The sequence below is a fragment of the Triticum dicoccoides genome, chromosome 1A (genome assembly GCF_002162155.2).
Source record: "Triticum dicoccoides isolate Atlit2015 ecotype Zavitan chromosome 1A, WEW_v2.0, whole genome shotgun sequence".
NCBI lineage: Eukaryota > Viridiplantae > Streptophyta > Magnoliopsida > Poales > Poaceae > Triticum > Triticum dicoccoides.
The window spans coordinates 595463569-595481904 of record NC_041380.1 but is presented as its reverse complement, the minus strand read 5'-3'; the positions used below and the strand labels follow the sequence as shown (position 1 = coordinate 595481904).

At 51.3% G+C, this 18336-nt stretch overlaps 1 pseudogene; it reads left to right on the top strand.

Annotated features, from left to right (window-relative positions):
- The first annotated feature begins 371 nt into the window (after positions 1-371).
- Positions 372-18336, top strand: part of LOC119356706 — a 20500-nt pseudogene continuing 2535 nt past the window's right edge.

Here is an 18336-nt window from a genome sequence, read left to right as displayed (position 1 = left end):
TGAGGTCCGCCGCTATTTGGCATAGCCCGCTATTTAAAACATTCCTACTTGGCCAGTGACGATCGCCTCCTCCACCTTCCGCCGCACCACCACGTACACGGTCCACCTCCGGCCGCGGTTCTAGCGCAGCAACACACCCTGTGACCTGTCCCGAGTCCCGACCATCTCTCGAGTTACGCCTCTTGGTTAACTAGCTCCAGTTACTGCTACTCCTCCCCCTCCTACCGCACCACCCGTAGACGTCCACCTCTGGCCGTGGATCCGCCGCACCAACCCACCCAGTCCCGACCACTTCTTGAGTTACGCCTCACCCATTCGACTTCACCGGCGCACCACTGCACCAGGTGGATCGGATCGAGATGTGAGTGGCAGTGAGCGTGACGATGGGGATGATGAGGCCCCTTATTGGCAAGCTCGCCGCGCTGGCAGGCGGCTAGTACAGTAAGCTCAAAGGGGTGAAGAAGCAGGCGTCCTTCCTCGAGAAGGAGCTCAGCGCCATGAACTCCGCCCTTGAGAAGATGGAGCTCATGGACGAGCTAGATCCGGTGGCCATGGACTGGAGGGACCACGTCCGGGAAATGTCGTACGACATGGAGAACTGCATAGATGACTTCGTGCATCAGTTTGGAGGTGGTAATGCAAAGCTTGGATTCATCAAGAAGACTGCTCGAAGCCTCAAGATGTTGGGACAGCGCCACCGGATCGCTGACCAGATGGAGGAGCTCAAGACTCTTGCATTAGAGGCAAATGAACATCGCATCAGGTACGTTTCAATCCGATTTTTAGAACAATTTTTCAGATTCCCCACTGTATGTGTTACTATTTTGTTATTATAAAGGGGTTATGAATTTACATGTTATGTGTACCACACAAAGAATTATAATAGTAGAGAGGACATCACAATTATGGTATATGTTGTAACCAATCTGTAGTTTTATGTTATCCAAAAGAAAATGGTGACATCGACCCATTCTGATACAAACTAGTGTGACTCACTCACTGGACATCTTCTTCTATTTACAAGATCGATGAATGCACTCATAATTCTTGCCCTGCGACTATTGATCCTCGGATGTCGACGATATATGTGGAGGCAGCTGATCTTGTGGGTACTGATGGCCCAATGAAGGAGCTTATCAATTTGTTGACTAGTACCGAAGAAAAGAAGCTCAAGGTGGTGTCCATTATGGGATTCGGAGGACTGGGTAAAACTACGCTTGCCAAACAGGTCTATGATAAGATCGGAGGACAGTATGACTGCACAGTTTTTGTTCCAGTATCCCAAAGGCCTAGTATGACAGGATTTATGACAGGGCTTCTCTATCGTATTTGTATACAACTAGAACTTGAAATGGAAAGATCTTCTCCGGCATGTGAGCTGCAAGACATCATAAATGACCTTAGAAAACATCTCACACACAGGAGGTACTGTTTACTTCAATAGTCTCCCGTGCTTTTGCATGTGCAAGTTATGTTAAATTTGAATAATTGTTTTATTTGGTTAGTGTTCATTTAAATGCTTACTGCTTGCATGGCTTGTAAGAATTAGAGAACCACACATGGTTGTTCTAACCATTTAGAGGCTTTTTGCTGCACTATAAAGGCATAAGTTTACTTTTTAGTTCATTCGATTATAAAGACATCTTTCAAAATGCATCAGTATGCAATGTACTAATGTTGCTATTGCCAAATAAAGATTGCATCCTACTCATTTTGTTTAGCTGCTATGAATTAGGACAAGAAAATCAAAATTAGATTCTAGACATTAGTAGGGCTTGACTACCACAAGAATTGAAATGATCTATTCCATGTCCGTTCCAATGTGTTAAAATATGGCTAAATCAATTATAGTGCTCGAATGATGTACATGGTAAAGTGAATTTTAAGCATCTGGGAGAAATTTCAAGTTGCTTATTCCCATCTCACTCCCACAAGAATAATAATATACTCCCATCTCCCAAGAGTAAAGAAGATAAAAATGCAATAGCATATATTTTTCTGGTTTCTAAGAATTTATTTTGTTGAGTTTTAACACATCATGCAATCTTTTGGTGTCATTCGGTGTTTAAATGTTATATGAGCTTGCTAATTTAGCCAACAAATAGTGGATTTGCTTGAATTCAATTTGCTTTGTTTTTGTTGTTCATGTTAGATAGAATATTTTGAAGCTTTCGTCTGTAACTCATAATCATATCCAGTTATATGTATATAATAACATATGGAGCTATTTATAGGTACCTTATTGTACTTGATGACTTGTGGGACCAATCAGCATGGAATACTATCAGCCGCGCCTTTCCAGAAAATGGTAATGGGAGTGGAGTAATAGTGACCACACGAGTGGAAGATGTAGCTTTTGGAGCATGTCGTAGTCGCCCTGAATGCATTTATAGAATGGAGCCCCTCAACGAGCAAGAGTCAAAAAAGTTATTTTCTCATAGAGTATATGGATCTGAAGATGGTCATCCATCCCTATTTGAAGAAATCTCAGTTGAAATTCTGAAGAAGTGTGGGAGACTCCCACTTGCAATCATTACTATAGCTAGCCTATTAGCTAGTCGTCATGAGAGGTTAAGGGATGAGTGGGAGAGCACTAGGAATTCTCTTAGAGCACAGTTTGCGGCAAATCCCACACTGGAAGGAGTTAAGAGCATATTAAACCTTAGCTACATCCACCTTCCTCTTCATCTCCGGGCATGTTTTCTGCACCTTGGTACATATCCTGAAGACCACGAGATCGAGAGGGATGATTTGGTTCGACAATGGCTAGCTGAAGGGTTTATCAGTAATTTGCATGGGCAAGATGTGGAGGTTGTCGCCAAGAGCTATTTTAATGACCTTATCAACAGAAGCTTAATTCAGCCTTTAAGTTGGAGGGATGGCGAGTATTTATCGTGCAGAGTACATGATATGATGCTCGATTTGATCCTAAGCAAGTGTAAAGACCATAATTTTCTGACAGTTGAATGCAATTATGCAGACCTGGCAAGAGACCACGGGCAAAAATATAAGGTCCGTCGTATGTCCATTAACATCAGTAATGGTGGTGCAGGAGATGAGACAGCATCAGGGAGCATTCCTTCTAGCCTGTCGCAAGTTCGATCACTTACACTTTTTGGGGAACCCAAGTACATGCTCCCTCTTTTGCATTTTAAGCATCTCAGGGTGTTTTTCATTGAAAATTGGGGCGACAAAGCAATTGAACTCACTACTATCAGCCAATTGTTCCAACTGAGGTATTTAAAAGTTTCATCTAAAAAAGAATTCAAACTCCCTGCTGAAATGCAAGGGCTTGTGCATTTGGAGACACTAGATTTATGTTGCCATGGAACGATAGAAATCCCATCAGATATAGTTCACCTACCCCACTTATCCCAATTGATCGTTACATATCTCGCATACCTGCCTAAAGGGATCGGGAACATGAAATCATTGCACACCTTACATGGTTTTGACCTGATGTTGAGCTCGTTGGAGGATATCGAGGGACTCGGTGAGTTGACCAATCTAAGGAGCCTGGTTCTCATTTTGTGTGAGCAAATCCCTTCTAGGCAAGCACAAGCTGTTGGATGTTCTATTGCGCTGTTGCGTGACCTCAGATATCTCCAGATCCAAGGATGTCGCACTTCTGCGAGTGACATGCTAGGCTCATTGTCAAATCCTTTTCGTCATATCAAGGTCGTTGACCTGAGTGATTTTAAGATGCCTAGAGTTCCCAAATGGATTTGTGGTCTCCAATGCCTCTACCGGCTAGAGCTGAATGTTGACACGTGCACTGACGAGTTGCACGCTCTTGGAGAGCTGCCCTCTCTCGTCGACCTCAGTTTACAGATGTGTAGTATCCCTGAAGACAGATGTGCCACTTTCTCCGCCGGATCATTTCCGGTTCTGGAGTACTGTTATTTTCAATCAGAGTATGATGTTACCGCGTACCTGGCCTTTGGGGCAGGGGCTATGCCCAAACTAAATTCGCTCAATCTAAAGTTCGACAAGAGTAACTGGGGCGGCGCTACACCAGTTGGCTTGGAGCACCTGTTGAGCCTCAAGTGGATCTCTGTACATGTCATGTGCGGCGCCGAAGAAGGGAAGGATGAAGCAGAGTCTGCTTTCAGTAACTGTATGCAGCTGCATCCAAACCGTCCTCGGCTTCGCATCATATAAATACATCACTTCCTTTTTGTGGCCACTCGTGCGATCTTATACCCAAATTCCGCGCAAGACCGGCCAGATTCGAGCCCGAAGGGCGCAAATCTTCGTGGGTCTGGACTCTGGAGAGGGCGGAAGAGAGTCCATGCCCTCCTCGGGTAATCCCTCGTGGAGGCCGGAGTAGTCCGGAGCAGGTTCCGGCGTGTGGCGGGGTGGTTGTGGTGCTGCTGCTGGGCTCCTCCTGCACCTTCTGGACGCGGAGGGTGTGGCCATTCTTCTGCTTCCTTGGCAGACCGGATCAGAGGAGGCGCCCGACATCGCTGCCGGAATATGTTGGAACCGCAGCCCTCTCTCACTCTCAGCTAGAGGTAGAAGAAGACACAAGGCATAAGAAATTCCGGGCCGGCGCACGAACGCCGCCGTGGGCGCTCGAACGCCCTAATCTTTTTTCTCTTTCAATGGCTACATCACGGCTTACACTGGGTGCTCAACTCGGTCTGAGGGGTTTTATACCTGCGCGTGTGCACGTACACACCGCATCCCACCTCCCCACGTACAGCAGCTACCTCCGCACGATCCGCCCGGCTAGCGCACGACGCGCACCACGCGCCCAGAACGCGGCCAGCTCCACAGATCGGTACCAACAGCCTAACTACTACGACGCCACACCAGCATGTAGCTCCATGCACTAACTAACTCGGCTAGCATGCACGCCTGACTATGACCCAGCCAACTACACGCACGCACATGAGCATGCCTACGCGCCCGGACGCGCGCACACACACACTCACGCACGCTCGGGCACGCACACATGGCTTATGGCTAACAGAATAGCGGTCCTGTTGCGGCGGGCGCTGCTGGTGGACGGCGAGGGCATGGCGGTGGAGACCAGGAAATAGGATGGCGGCAGCAGCGGCGGTGCCGACGAGGACGACGAGAGCGGTTTGGAACGGGCCAAGCTCCGCTCGGCGGTCGATGGCTCCAAAAGCAGGAGCTGCAGCAGGCCGTTTCCTCAAGTTCATCACTGGTACGTGAGGTGGCACTAGAATCTTCTTCAATTTGGCCTCAATTCGGAAGTGATCAACCAAAATGTGCCAACAGTACACACCCCTCTCCCACCTCCCCTGTCGCCCCTGTCGCCGACGGCGAGGCCGTGCCCCTGCCGCTCGGCAGTGGTCTCCACCGGCCAGAACCATTAGCCCGCCACCGCATGGAGTCGCCCCTGGACCGGGAGTCCGCCGGCAGGCTAGACCTGTCCGACGTGGGGTCCCCGCTCGTCGAGAAATCGCCTTCCTACGCGGAGGTGGTCTCGTCTAGCGCTGCGCGCCTGATGGAGACTGCGGCGGCTTCAAGACCACGCCTACAATCCATCATCGTGGCGGGAGCTGCTGGGCGCTCTGGCGCGGCCGCGCGCGTGCCTCCGGCTGCTCCGCCCGTTTCACGGGAGTGGCAAGAGGTCAGACGCAAGGGCAGAAAGGAGCCGCAGGGCAAGCAGCATGGGGGACGAGGCGCCTTCAGTGCGCACGGCTCAACCACCGCCGTCTCACCCATTATTGGGGCGGCCGGCTATAAGGAAGACATCTTGGACGGTGTTTTCGGTGCCTAAGCTCCGAGCATAGGATTGCAAGCTGCCGCAACAAGGTTAGGTGCCTCCACTGCCTTGTTCTGGGGCACACCACCCACTCTTGCACATCTCGCCACCTTCCTAGGGTTCCCCTCTCCAGCCTAGAGGAGCCTCGCCGCCGCGGAGGCAGGCCGCGCCGGCAGCTTCCGCCGCCACTGCCCCTGGCTGTCCAGTCAAGACTGGTGTTTCCCCCAGGCCATCCGATGAGCAACCGCGCGCCAGCGCACTCAAGGCTCACCTTCCCCGACAAGGAGCTCGCCGCCATCGCGTCACCGAAGCCACCGACGTCTTCGATGGCGGCTCGGCTTGCGGATGGCCCAGCGAGAGGCAACACCCGAGCGCGGAAGACAAGATGCCTCATCGAGGAGTCGCAGGAGGCGATCTCCGAAGAGGCGAGGCTGAGGGAATCGGCGCTAGTGCTCACGGTGGCGGGCACTAGGCCGTCGCTGGTTGCAGCCAACATCGCGGAGGGCATAAAGAAGGATTTCCCGGAGCTGCAGGCAATGCCTTTCAGGTATCGCTCATGCAGCCGGGATCTTTCTTCGTCCGCTTCGCGCATCGCCGTTGGTTCGACATGGTGCGTCAGGCCGACGCGGTTCACTACCGTGGCACGCCGTTGCTGGTGAGGCGTTGGAACAAGCCCACCTTCGCCACCTCGATCCAATGCCGTTACAGCGTCAGGCTGTTCATCCAAGGTATCCCACCGCAAGAGTTCTCGCTGCGGACCGTGCAAGATCTTCTCCCGGAGTGCCTCATCTACCAGGTGGTGATTGAATCCTTCGACAAACTGGATCTCTCGTACTTCGTCGCGAGGGCTTGGGTCGACGACCCCGACGAGATCCCGACGGAGACGCTGCTCACCGTGCGGCCGCGAGCCGTCTGCCCCGACCCGGTGATGCATGTCTCCCTCCCGCCAGGCTTCGGCCTCGAGAGGATGAGACGTGCGACTGCACAGAGCACCTGCCGCGCAGGCTGAGATACCCGCGCATGCTGGTGCACGTGGACTCGGTTATGTTCTACCCGCCGCAGGGGCCGCTGCGGTGTGGTGGTGCTGGCGGCGACGAGGAAGATGGTGCGCCAGAGGAGATGCCGCTTCCCTGGGCCGATTGGGTTCCCGACGACGTCACGAGGGCCAGGGCGGGATTCGGCCTCTCGCTGGCCGAACGGCAGAGGAGGAGAGATGATGGCCGCAGCTACTCGGGACGGTACCATCGCGTCCCCGGCACGCTGCAACCCGAGGAGTTCTACGCGAAAACTGCAACGGGCGACGAGAGTCAGCTGGATGGAGCCGACTTCGACGGCGGCGAGATCGCCGGCGGCGACACGGAGACCAGCGTGCATGCTACGGTGGACCAGCGGCAAGAGGGGGTCAACGGGCGGGTGTCGACGCCCTCTATTGCGACAGCAGAGCCTCCCGCGCTGGGATTGGGTGCGACGAGACAACAAATGCTAGGCGACAAGACCTCGGACGCGGCGCCGCTGAACGCCCTTGCCCCGCAGCCGACCAGTACGGTAGATGGCGCTGCACCCGATCAGATCCAGCGGGCCACCACTTCCCCTCCCATGATTACTGCGGAGTGCAGCTGCCTGGTCGCCTCGGATCAGGGAGCGTCAGATGCTCTTTTGTGTCCCTCTCTATCGACGGACTGGGTCAATGGGGAGGCAGTGGTGGAAAGCCTCGCTGCAGCCTTGCAGGGGGGCCCGGGGCCATGCATGCCCGCTGGTGGCCAGGTGCACGCGTCTGTGGAGATGGGCGAGCATGAGGCAACGTCGGGGCCCGCCGGCTTTGCTGCCGATGAGCTGCACCAGCCAATCGTCTGGTCTGGTAGCTCAGAGACACATGCTGTGGGCCATTCTATGACCATGGGCCAAGGCAGGAACGGCCACGTTCATGGCCCATGCAACGGGCAGCCAGCGGTGTTTGGTGCAGTTGCATATGGCCAGGTCGGAGAGCGCGGTGGGCAGCTTCTGGGCCAGGACGCCATGGAGAGCACGCCGGCTGGGCCGCAGGTAGGCGTCGGCCTATCGGATGACTGCGTTCAAGCCTTCCTGGCGAGGGCGACAAAGGATGTGCCAAGACCGCTGCTGCCTAACCCCAGGCCCCCTGCTTGCCGCCCTAGGAAGGCAGCGCGCGCTCCAGCGACGGCGACAAGACGCAGTAATAGACTGCAGGGGAAGAAGCTCCTGTTCGGCGACGGCGGCTCTGTCATGAAACAAGCAAGGATGTTAGTCATGTCCAAAAGGGGGCTGGCAATTCCGGAGCAAGGAGAGGTGGAAGACGACCGTCTCGAGAGATATGCTCGAGCCTTTGATGAACCTCTCTCCCCACCGCAGATCAAGGCTTTGATGACTCTAGCTCGGACAGGAAAGGAGCATATCTTAGTGCCGCCGGCCACGGCTTAGGTGGGCTAGCTGTTACCCCGGTAGATCGAGTGTTTAATGGATCACAACATCCTAGTTTGGAACGTGGGTGGGCTCAATAACCCCGCACGGAGAGGTGTGGTTAGGGCTGTGGTGAAGGCGCACAATGTGGCCATGGCATGTATCGAAGAAACCAAATTATCTATGGTGGACAGTAGGATGGTGCAAGAGTGTTGTGGGGCTGAGTTTGACAAGTTTGCCTTCTCTTCCGCGGACGGGACGCGCGGTGGAATTTTACTCGCATGGGTTGGGGCGAAGTTCAATCTCCCTAATGTAGATGCTCGTAATTCCTTTATTGCGGCGCATGGGAACACAAGGGATGGAGCCCCTTTTGGTTTGGTGACGGTGTACGGACCACAACAAGAAGCAGAGAAGATGGTTTTCCTGGCTGATCTGAAGGCAACGGTGCAAGCCTTTCCAGTGGGCACGCCAATGTTCCTCGGAGGAGATTTCAATCTGATAGCACAGGCGACGGACAAAAACAACAATAACATCAACCGCAGATGTTTGTCGGCCTTCAGGGGCTTCATCAACGAGCTACAGCTAAAGGAATTATACATGCACGGCCGTCGGTACACTTGGAGTAACGAGCAAGAGAGGGTCACTTTGGTGAAGTTGGATCGTGTTCTGTTTAATGATGCATGGGATGCTAGATTCCCTGGATGCCTGCTGCAAGCCCTCTCGAGCGACATGTCAGATCATTGCCCGTTGCTTCTCACATGTGACACTTCCTTCCGGCCGGCGAGGCAGTTTCGTTTCGAGAATTTTTGGGTCAAGATGGAAGGGTTTGATGAATTGGTAAACAGGGTGTGGCGGCTTCCAACGACTAATGAAGAACCTATTGCCTGCCTTGTGGAGAAGCTGAAGCGTACTGCCAGAGAGTTGAAGAGCTGGGGGGCCAAGATGGTGAACAACATTGCGCTAAGATCGGCGATAGTGAGTGAAATTGTGGCCAAGCTGGATAAGGCGATGGAAAGGAGGGATCTTACAGTTGAAGAAAGACAGTTCAGGGCGGCTCTGAAGGTGCAGCGACTTGGCCTTGCCGCACTGGAGCGGACGATCTGGAGGCAAAGGGCGCGCATTTAATGGATCAAGGAGGGAGATGCTAGCACCCGCTTCTTTCACTCCAAGGCATCGGCGAGAAGACGGCGGAAGTATATCCACAGGATTCTGTTCGATAGCAAAGTTTGCACTGAGCAGCCGGACAAACTGGAAGCTATGCACAATTTTTTTGAATCCTTGATCGGTGCAAAAGGAGAGAGAACGACCTGACTCAATTTCGAGGAGCTGGAGATCCAGCAGGTGGATCTTACGGAGTTGGAAATGCCGTTCACGATGGAGGAAACTACAGCTGCAGTAAATGAGATGAATGGGGAGAAGGCGCCAGGGCCGGACGGGTTCACCGGACTGTTTTACAAGCACTGTTGGGGGATCATCAGTGAAGACATCATGAAGGCGCTGCAAGCATTATATAGAATGAATTTCTCCAAATTTCACCTGCTCAACGATGCCAATCTAATCCTGCTGCCCAAGAGAGAAGACGCCGCGACACCGAGAGACTTCCGCCCCATCAGCCTGATTTCCAGTTTTGCGAAGCTCTTCACCAAAATACTGGCTATGCGGATGAGGGATCGAATGAAAGAGATCGTACAGCCGTGCCAAAATGCATTCATCCGTGGGCGAACTATCCACGACAACTACACATATGTTAGTGGGTTGGCAAAGGCGTTCAGACAGGCGAAGACCCCAGCGCTTATGGTAAAGCTTGACATTGAGAAAGCTTTCGACACAATCTCGTGGGAATTCCTTTTGCATGTTCTGGAAGCAAAGGGTTTCGGGGGTAGGTTCAAAGATTGGATTGCCAGCCTACTGTCTTCCTCTTCGTCAAGGGTCATGGTGAATGGAGAGCTATCGGAGGAAATTTTGCACCAAAGAGGGCTGCGGCAAGGGGACCCCCTCTCGCCGATGTTATTCGTGATCACCATGGACTGCTTGGCAGCCCTATTCAATTCGGCAGCGAAGGCTGGAGTTCTTCAGGAGATTGGCGCTCAGAGGATGCCATTCAGGACGTCTTTATATGCGGATGATGCAGTGTTGTTCATAAATCCTTGTGCTCAAGAGATAATGGCAGTGGCCGATCTGCTCAAGGCCTTTGGGGGCGCTACAGGTGTGATGACAAATTTTACAAAGAGCTCTATCACTCCCATTTTTTGTAGTGGGGTCACACTGCCAGCAGTCATCCACTCGCTCGGATGCGAGATCAAGGCTTTCCCCTGCACCTACCTCGGTATGCCACTGTCCGACTCAAAGCTTCGCAAGGTGGACTACCAACCAGCGCTCGACAAACTTTGCAACAAGATGAAGGGTTGGATCCGGATACACTTCTCCATGGATGGTCGAATTCTGCTGGTGAAGCATGTGCTCTCTGCGATGGTGGTTTTTCATATGATGGTAGTTCAAATACCGGTGTGGTTGCGGAAGAAGATTGATAAGCTCAGGAGAGGCTTTCTCTGGGAAGGAAAAGAATTTGCAGTGGGCGGCAAATGTCTGGTGAGCTGGCGCATAATTTGCAGGCCAATGATCTTCGGAGGGCTGGGGATGACGGACTTGACTGCGCAGAGCACAGCGCTGCGACTGAGATGGTTGTGGATGTCCTGGACGGACCCAAGCAAGGCCTGGTTGGGGCTGCCTCTGCCCACCGATGCTAGAGATCAAGAGCTGTTCATGGCTTCAGTTCAGTTTCATCTTGGGGATGGACAACGGATTTGCTTCTGGACGGAGCCCTGGATGCATGGAATAAGTTTCTGTCACAGCTACCCAGCGTTGTTCAGTGTCTGCACCCGGAAACGGCTCACGGTGGCTCAAGCGCTTACCGGCGATCGTTGGACGCGTCACCTAAGGGAGAATCTGACGCCGCAGGCTGTCCGTGAGTTCACCGCCTTGTGGGTTCAGCTACAAGGTGTGGCACTAGGCCAGCATCCGGATGCAGTTTCCTGGTGGTGGACGGCAAACAGCGAGTTCTCCACTCAGTCGGCCTATGCTATTCAGTTTGAAGGATCGATGCGGATGAGTTACAAACAGTTGATCTGGAAGTCAGAGGCACCACTGAAATGCAAGGTGTTCTCATGGATGGCCGTGCTTGGCAAAATCCTGACCGGGGACAATCTGGAGAAGCGAAACTGGCCTCACAACTCGAGGTGTTGCCTCTGTAATGCCCAGCGAGAGATGCCCGCTCATCTCCTTGCTAGCTGCCCATTCACGATTAGCTTGTGGGAAAAGATTATGCAAAGGTGCAATCTGCCTTTGGCCCTCGTGCCATCGTCAGGCTCTGAGAACATTTGGGACTGGTGGTACCAATCAAGACAGCAGGTGCCGATGATCCACAAGGCAGCTTGGAGCTCACTTGTGCAGCTCACCTGGTGGACTGTGTGGAAGGAGAGGAACGCACGCATATTTGAGCAAAAGAACTCCACAAAGGAGCAAGTGCTTGATCGGATCAAGAATGATCTCATCGATTGGACTTTGGCAGGCAAGCACAAGGTAGCACGGATGATTCACAGGCCACAGGAACCAGATTAATACACTTCATCGTTGGTAGGCTAGTCTGGGTGCTTTCATCTGTCGGTCGCTGGATACTAGCTTTGTATACTGGGCATATCCAAATGCCCCTGTAATAACTCTATCCTAATTTCAGTGAAATGCTGCATCATGCAGTCTTTTCATCAAAAAAAAAAGATCAACCAAAATGTGGCCGAATGTTGCAGGCAAGCCGAGGCGGTGGAGGGAAGTTTTATTCAGCGGAAGTCGTCGCGACAGTTCGTCAGGTAATTGCTAGCTGCTCACCTTTTTAATTTATTTTTGCAGTTTCAGTCTTGTGTTTAAGTTCAGCAATAGAGGCACATTGGCTGTGAATTCTGTTCGACCATCGAGAACTAACAAATTAAATTGGCAATGTCTGTCTACATAACCTAATTGCGTGTTCATATCTTTCTAGAATGATGTGGTTCGTAAAGACTTAGGACTTGCTGTAATCTTGTGGTGTTTCTTGCATTAGGCAATGCAGATTTTTGAAGCCAAATTAAGCTTTGGTTTTCCTTTGGGCTGTTGTATTTCATCATCATTCTGCTAGTTAGACTATTGTCCAATGATGAACTAACTTTAGTACTATTATCTTCATCAGATCTTCTTTCTAAGCGGATGGGAGAAAGTGAAAAGCTAGCTGCAAATATGTTTGAAATGGCTTGTGAAAATGCACCCTTGGGCATCTCCATCGATGAAATTGATTCTTTCTGTGGCCAACATGGAGAAGGCAATGAAAGTGAGTAGGTCAAGACTCAAGACTCAAGACGGAGCTGCTCGTCCAGAACTCCAGATGCACGTGACGTCTTCAGACAACATTGTAGAGTACATTACTATGTCTTCTTTTATACAGTCGCTCAGATTATTATGAGAAAACTAACCCGCATGTCTTAGCTTTACACCTTTTTAGTTTAATTAACCTAGGAGTTAGTTTATAGTCACACAGTTGAATCTAATGTTGGTCTTTTGTGTATTTTGGTTGCAAAGTGAATGAGTGTGAAACAACCAAATTTGTTGGTCGGCGTGATCCTCATCTTCATTTTGACATAAGCACTAGCCCTTTACAGTCACGCCATGGGCATCATCCTCCAACTAGCACGGTGTTCTGCATAATACTTTTGACAGCATCTTCAGTTTACTGGACTTGTGTAATAATAAGCATGTACCATTGTGCTGCATGCAGAATGTTATGGTAATCTAGTTGCACCTGTTCTATTTTCAGTAAGTTAGTTTTCTGAATAATCCTGAAACGTGCAGTGTACACGGTCAGGTTCAGTTTAGACAGGTTAGTCCTTTTCTTCAGACTTGTCGTTGTTTTTTTTGTTGTTGTAATCGTGGGTGTACTGGCCATGACTCTGTCCATGGGATGGCGCGGGTAAAACGGATCGTGGGCAGTGCATGCTGCAAATTTGTTACGCTTGAGAATAAAAGGAAGGAAACAGAAAAGACGCAGGTTAAGCGCGTTGCAAAAATCTCTCCCTGCACTGCGTTCGTGCAGTTCTTCTTTCGCCTTCAGTTCGTCTCGTGTGTGTGTGTGTGTCCACCTCGCATACGTGTGTTGATCCAGGGCTTTGCTCCAACACAGAAGAGTGCCAGATTATGAATGCATCTCCCAATATCTTGTTGTGGCCAACGTCGGGAAAGCCATATACGTTGACAGTTTTTGTATCTGACCGTACGCCAACTGTTGGCTGTGGTAGGCAATGGAAAAAAGCTTCGGTCGCCTGAACCCCTAATGCAATCTACCGCTTATTTCATGCAATCTATTCGTACCACACACCCTTACAGGGTGCAGGTTGACCTAAACGTGGATCGAAAGTGGGCTGCAATATAATTGCGCCAGCCCGGGTCTTGAACTCAAGACCTTTTGGCTCCGATACCATGTAGAAGTGCATGCTCTAACCAATGCAACCAAAAGACCGATCTGATGGAAGAGACTAGGCAGCACATTATACGTCAACACTCCCACTCACGTGTGGCTCCCTCAGGCCTAAACGTGGATCGAAAATGGGCTGCAATATAATTGCGCCAGCCCGGGTCTTGAACTCAAGACCTCTTGGCTCCGATACCATGTAGAAGTGCATGCTCTAGCCAATGCAACCAAAAGACCGATCTGATAGAAGAGACTAGGCAGCACATTATACTTCAACACTTTGCTCTGTAGTTCCTCCCTCCTTTGCTTTCCTTTGCTTTGTTCTTTTCGACGTTGCTCTGCTACTGCCTGCTTCGCCGTGGCATGGTCTTTGCGCCGCTGCCAATTCTTCAGGGCGCGTTGTGTTACAAATTCCACCGTACACAAACCGCACGCGCCGTTGGCCACTCTGTTCCGACGGAGCTAGCGCTGCTGTTGTGCATGCCAGGGCGCCGTGGTTCAGGTGCAATCCATCGACCTCTCCCTCACAGGACAATCAACTAGGCACTGCTGAGTGCTGACGATGGTTCCAAGTTCATCTCATGTCACTGGCGCCCACAATTTTCAAGCCACCAGACGGGAAGCATGCAGTTCGTTTCGGCCGATCGGCTAATTAACCGAGGAGGGACATCCTGACATACGCTTTTGCTCTTGGTAAATCGAGTCGTTCGATTCGTAGAACGATCCGAGACTTGCACGTACTCCATGTGTTGTTATTTACTACTTGGCACATAGCTTTGTCTCGCATCAAGCATTTTAAACTTTAAACAAGTTTATTAAAAAAGTAGCATCCGCAATACCAAGTCAATATCATTATAGTCATCAAATCAAATATTTCATACCAATATATTTTTTATTGTAAAAGTTCAGATTGTTTCATACCAATTTGGCTTAGGTCAAAGATAACATGCAGAGTAAATAAAATTGTAGTGAGTATATATGAGCAGAACCAGCACGGACGCACCTGCATATAGCACACTGCAGAAACAATAACATGGAGTACTACTAATTATGCAGGCATCGATCGATGTATACATTATCGATTGAAGATTACATCAATAAACCCCTAAACGGAGTATTTTTTTTATGCATGTAGCACGCGCGTACAAAGAATGTCCAACACAGTCTGGCACCGTACTGCAGATCGAACAAATCCATGCATTGTGCACTCCGATATGCAATATAGCGACGAAAAGCTATGCATAGTGCACTCCGATAGAGCGAGGAGAAAACAAGACAGTAGCAGTGTGCTTGACTTTGACTCGCTCAGTCGTCGGTTTTGTCACGCACAAATCACTACTCCTACCCTCCTTCGCCAGAGAGGACCGCCTCCTCCACCCCCCGTCGCACTCGTAGTCCACCTCCTTGCCGCAGACCCGGCACGTTCATCCACCTTCGGCCGCGAATAGCCACCAACCCTGCCCCGATCACCTCTCTCCGAATCACTTGCAGCCCATTCGACTTGCCACCACTCAGGTCAAGATGCCGGTGAGCGAGCGCGACGATAGGGGTGATGAGGCCCTTGCTCGGCAAGCTCGCCGCCCTGGCAGGGGAAGAGTACAGCAAGCTGAAAGGGGTGAAGAAGCAAGCGTCCTTCCTGGAGAAGGAGCTCAGCGCCATGAACGCCGCCCTCGAGAAGATGGAGCTCATGGATGAGCTCGATCCGGTTTCCAGGGACTGGAGAGACCACGTCAGGGAGATGTCCTACGACATGGAGAACTGCATCGATGACTTCATTCGCCAGTTCGGAGGCGGTCATGCAAGGCTAGGCTTCATCACGAAGACTGCTCGACGTCTCAAGATGTTGGGACAACGCCATAGGATCGCTGACCGGATGGAGGAGCTCAAGGTTCTTGCGCTAGAGGCAAATAATCGGCGCATCAGGTACGTTTCAATATGTTCTCACCAGCAATTCCAAAGTCCCCATTGTATATGTTATTTTGTTATTAAAAGGGTTAACAATTTACATGTTATGTGTACACACACAAAAAATTATAATAGTATAAAGGACATCATATCTATGGTATATGTTGTAACCAATCTCTAGTTTTCTATTATCCAAAAGAAAACGTTGAGATCTATCCTTTCTGAAACAAACAAGTGTGACTCCCTCACTGAACATCTTCTTCTAGGTACAAGATCGATGAATGTAATTGTAATTTTGGCTCTGCGACTATTGATCCTCGGATGTCGACGATATATGTGGAGGCAGCTGATCTTGTGGGTACTGATGGCCCAATGAAGGAGCTTATCAATTTGTTGACTAGTACCGAAGAAAAGAAGCTCAAGGTGGTGTCCATTATGGGATTCGGAGGACTGGGTAAAACTACACTTGCCAAACAGGTGTACGATGAGATCGGAGGACAGTATGACTGCACAGTTTTTGTTCCAGTATCCCAAAGGCCTAATATGACAGGATTTATGACAGGACTTCTCTATCGTATTTGTGTACAACTAAACCTTCAAATGGAAAGGTCTTCTCCAGCATGTGAGCTGCAAGACATCATAAATGACCTTGAAAAACATCTCACACATAGGAGGTACTGTTTACTTCAATAGTCAGTCGTGCTTTTGCATGTGCAAGTTATGTTAAATTCGAATAATTTTTTTATTTGATTAGTGTTCATTTAAATGTTTGCTGCTTGCATGGCCTGTAAGAATGAGAGAACCACACATGGTGGTTCTAACCATACGGAGGCTTTTTGCTGCACTGTAGAGGCATAACTTTAGTTTTTAGTTTATTCGATTATAAAAACATCTTTCAAAATGCATCAGTATGTAATGTACTAATGTTGGTACTGCCAAAAAGAGATTTCATTCTACTCATCTTGCTTAGCTGCTATGAATTAGGCCAAGAAAATAAAAAGTAGAACCTAGACATTAGTAGTGTTTGACTACCAAAAGAATTGAAATGGTAAATTCCATGTCCAGTTCCAATGTGTTAAAATATGGCTAAATCAATTCCTTTCTATCAGCAAAGAATAAAATGGAATCCATCTCTCATATATATATAGTGCTCGACTGCTCGTACATTCTAACATGAATTTTAAGCATCTGGGAGAAATTTTAAGTTGGTTATTCTCATCTCCCTCTCACAAGAATAATAATATACTCCCATCTCCCAATAGTAAAGAAGATAAAATCCAATGACATATATTTTCTGGTTGCTAAGCATTTTTTTGTTGAGTTTTAAAACACCATGCAATCTTTTGGTGTCATTCGGTCTTGAAATGTTATATGAGCTTGCTAATTTACCGAAAAAGGCTTTTGCCCCGCTTTATAAATAAAGCACCGACCCACAAGCATCCAGTACAAACACACGACATCGCAACACACGCACACACTCAAGACAAGATACATAGGCGCTGAGCGCAACAACACCACTCCTAGCAATACTGCAACGAAGAGATGAAGTTACATATGACGAAACATGGACTCCAAGGCGGCGCCTTCAGGAAGGGTACGACACCGGAGCGCCGCCACCGCCCGATCCAAGGATCAGAGTTTCCCCTGGAGCTGCATGACGGGCAATGAGAGCCGCGACGACGCCTTCAAGAAGGGAACGATCTTCGCCGCCGCCGGTCCGTCCGAAGATAGAACAGGTTTTCACCTCGGCCACCACTCACTACCACCGAACGCCACATCCCGACAACCACGCCGTCCACACGACCATGGTGACCAGGCAGCGCCATAGCACGGGCTCTGTCCAAAAGCACCGTGCTACCACCACCAGGGCCGCCGCCCCGGCATCCAAGACCTTGACACCACCTCACACGAGACCCGCCTGCACCCCAACGAAAGAGACGAGCGGAAAGGTCCCCCCTTTCGCACCCCTGGGCGACCACCAGCGTCGAGACCCGATAGGCCGGCCAGAACTGGCATTCACTGACCCGTCCTGCTGCCCCGAGCGCGAGACGAGCGTGGTCCTGCAGCACCGAGAGGGGGACGAGGTCAGTCCTGCTGCATCGTGCGCGAGACGAGCTCGATCCCGCTACACCGTGCGCGAGACGAGCTCGGTCCTGCAGCACCGGGCGCGAGACGAGCGGTGGACCGCAGCTGGGTGAGGACCAGCCCTTTGATGGGAGTAGCGCCCAGATGACGAGGAGATGGGGCAAAGGTCGAGACGGTCCGACCGCAGACGAGCCGACACCGGAGAAGCCGGCCGCAGCCGCGGGCAGATCCGCAACCACCGCCACTGCGCCGCCACCCCGACCACTCGAGATGGCCCCGGTCGGGACAGCCGCCCGCAGCCCTAGCCGAACGCGGCCCGCGCCGCCGAGAGGTCAGATCTGGCCGGGCCACTTGCCGCCGTCCCCGACCCTTGGCTCGCGCCACTACCGCCCTCCTTGACCCGCGTCGACCACGGCCCGCCCCGCAGGAGGTCAGATCTGGCCGAGCTACGCCTAGCCAGCCGCCGTCCCCGACTCCAGCAGGCACATCCACCGCGCCACCGCCCGCCATGAGCAGGATCCGCCCGGGGCCAGCCGGATCACGCCGCCGCGGCCGCGACGGGGCATACCACCGCCCAGCAGCCCACCAAGCGACGCCAACAGCCCCGGCCGTCGTCGGGACGGTCGTCAACGCCGCGCCGCCGCGCCCTGCCCAGCGCCGCGCAAGCACGCGAGGAGACTGCCCCGCGCCAGTCCGCCCCGCG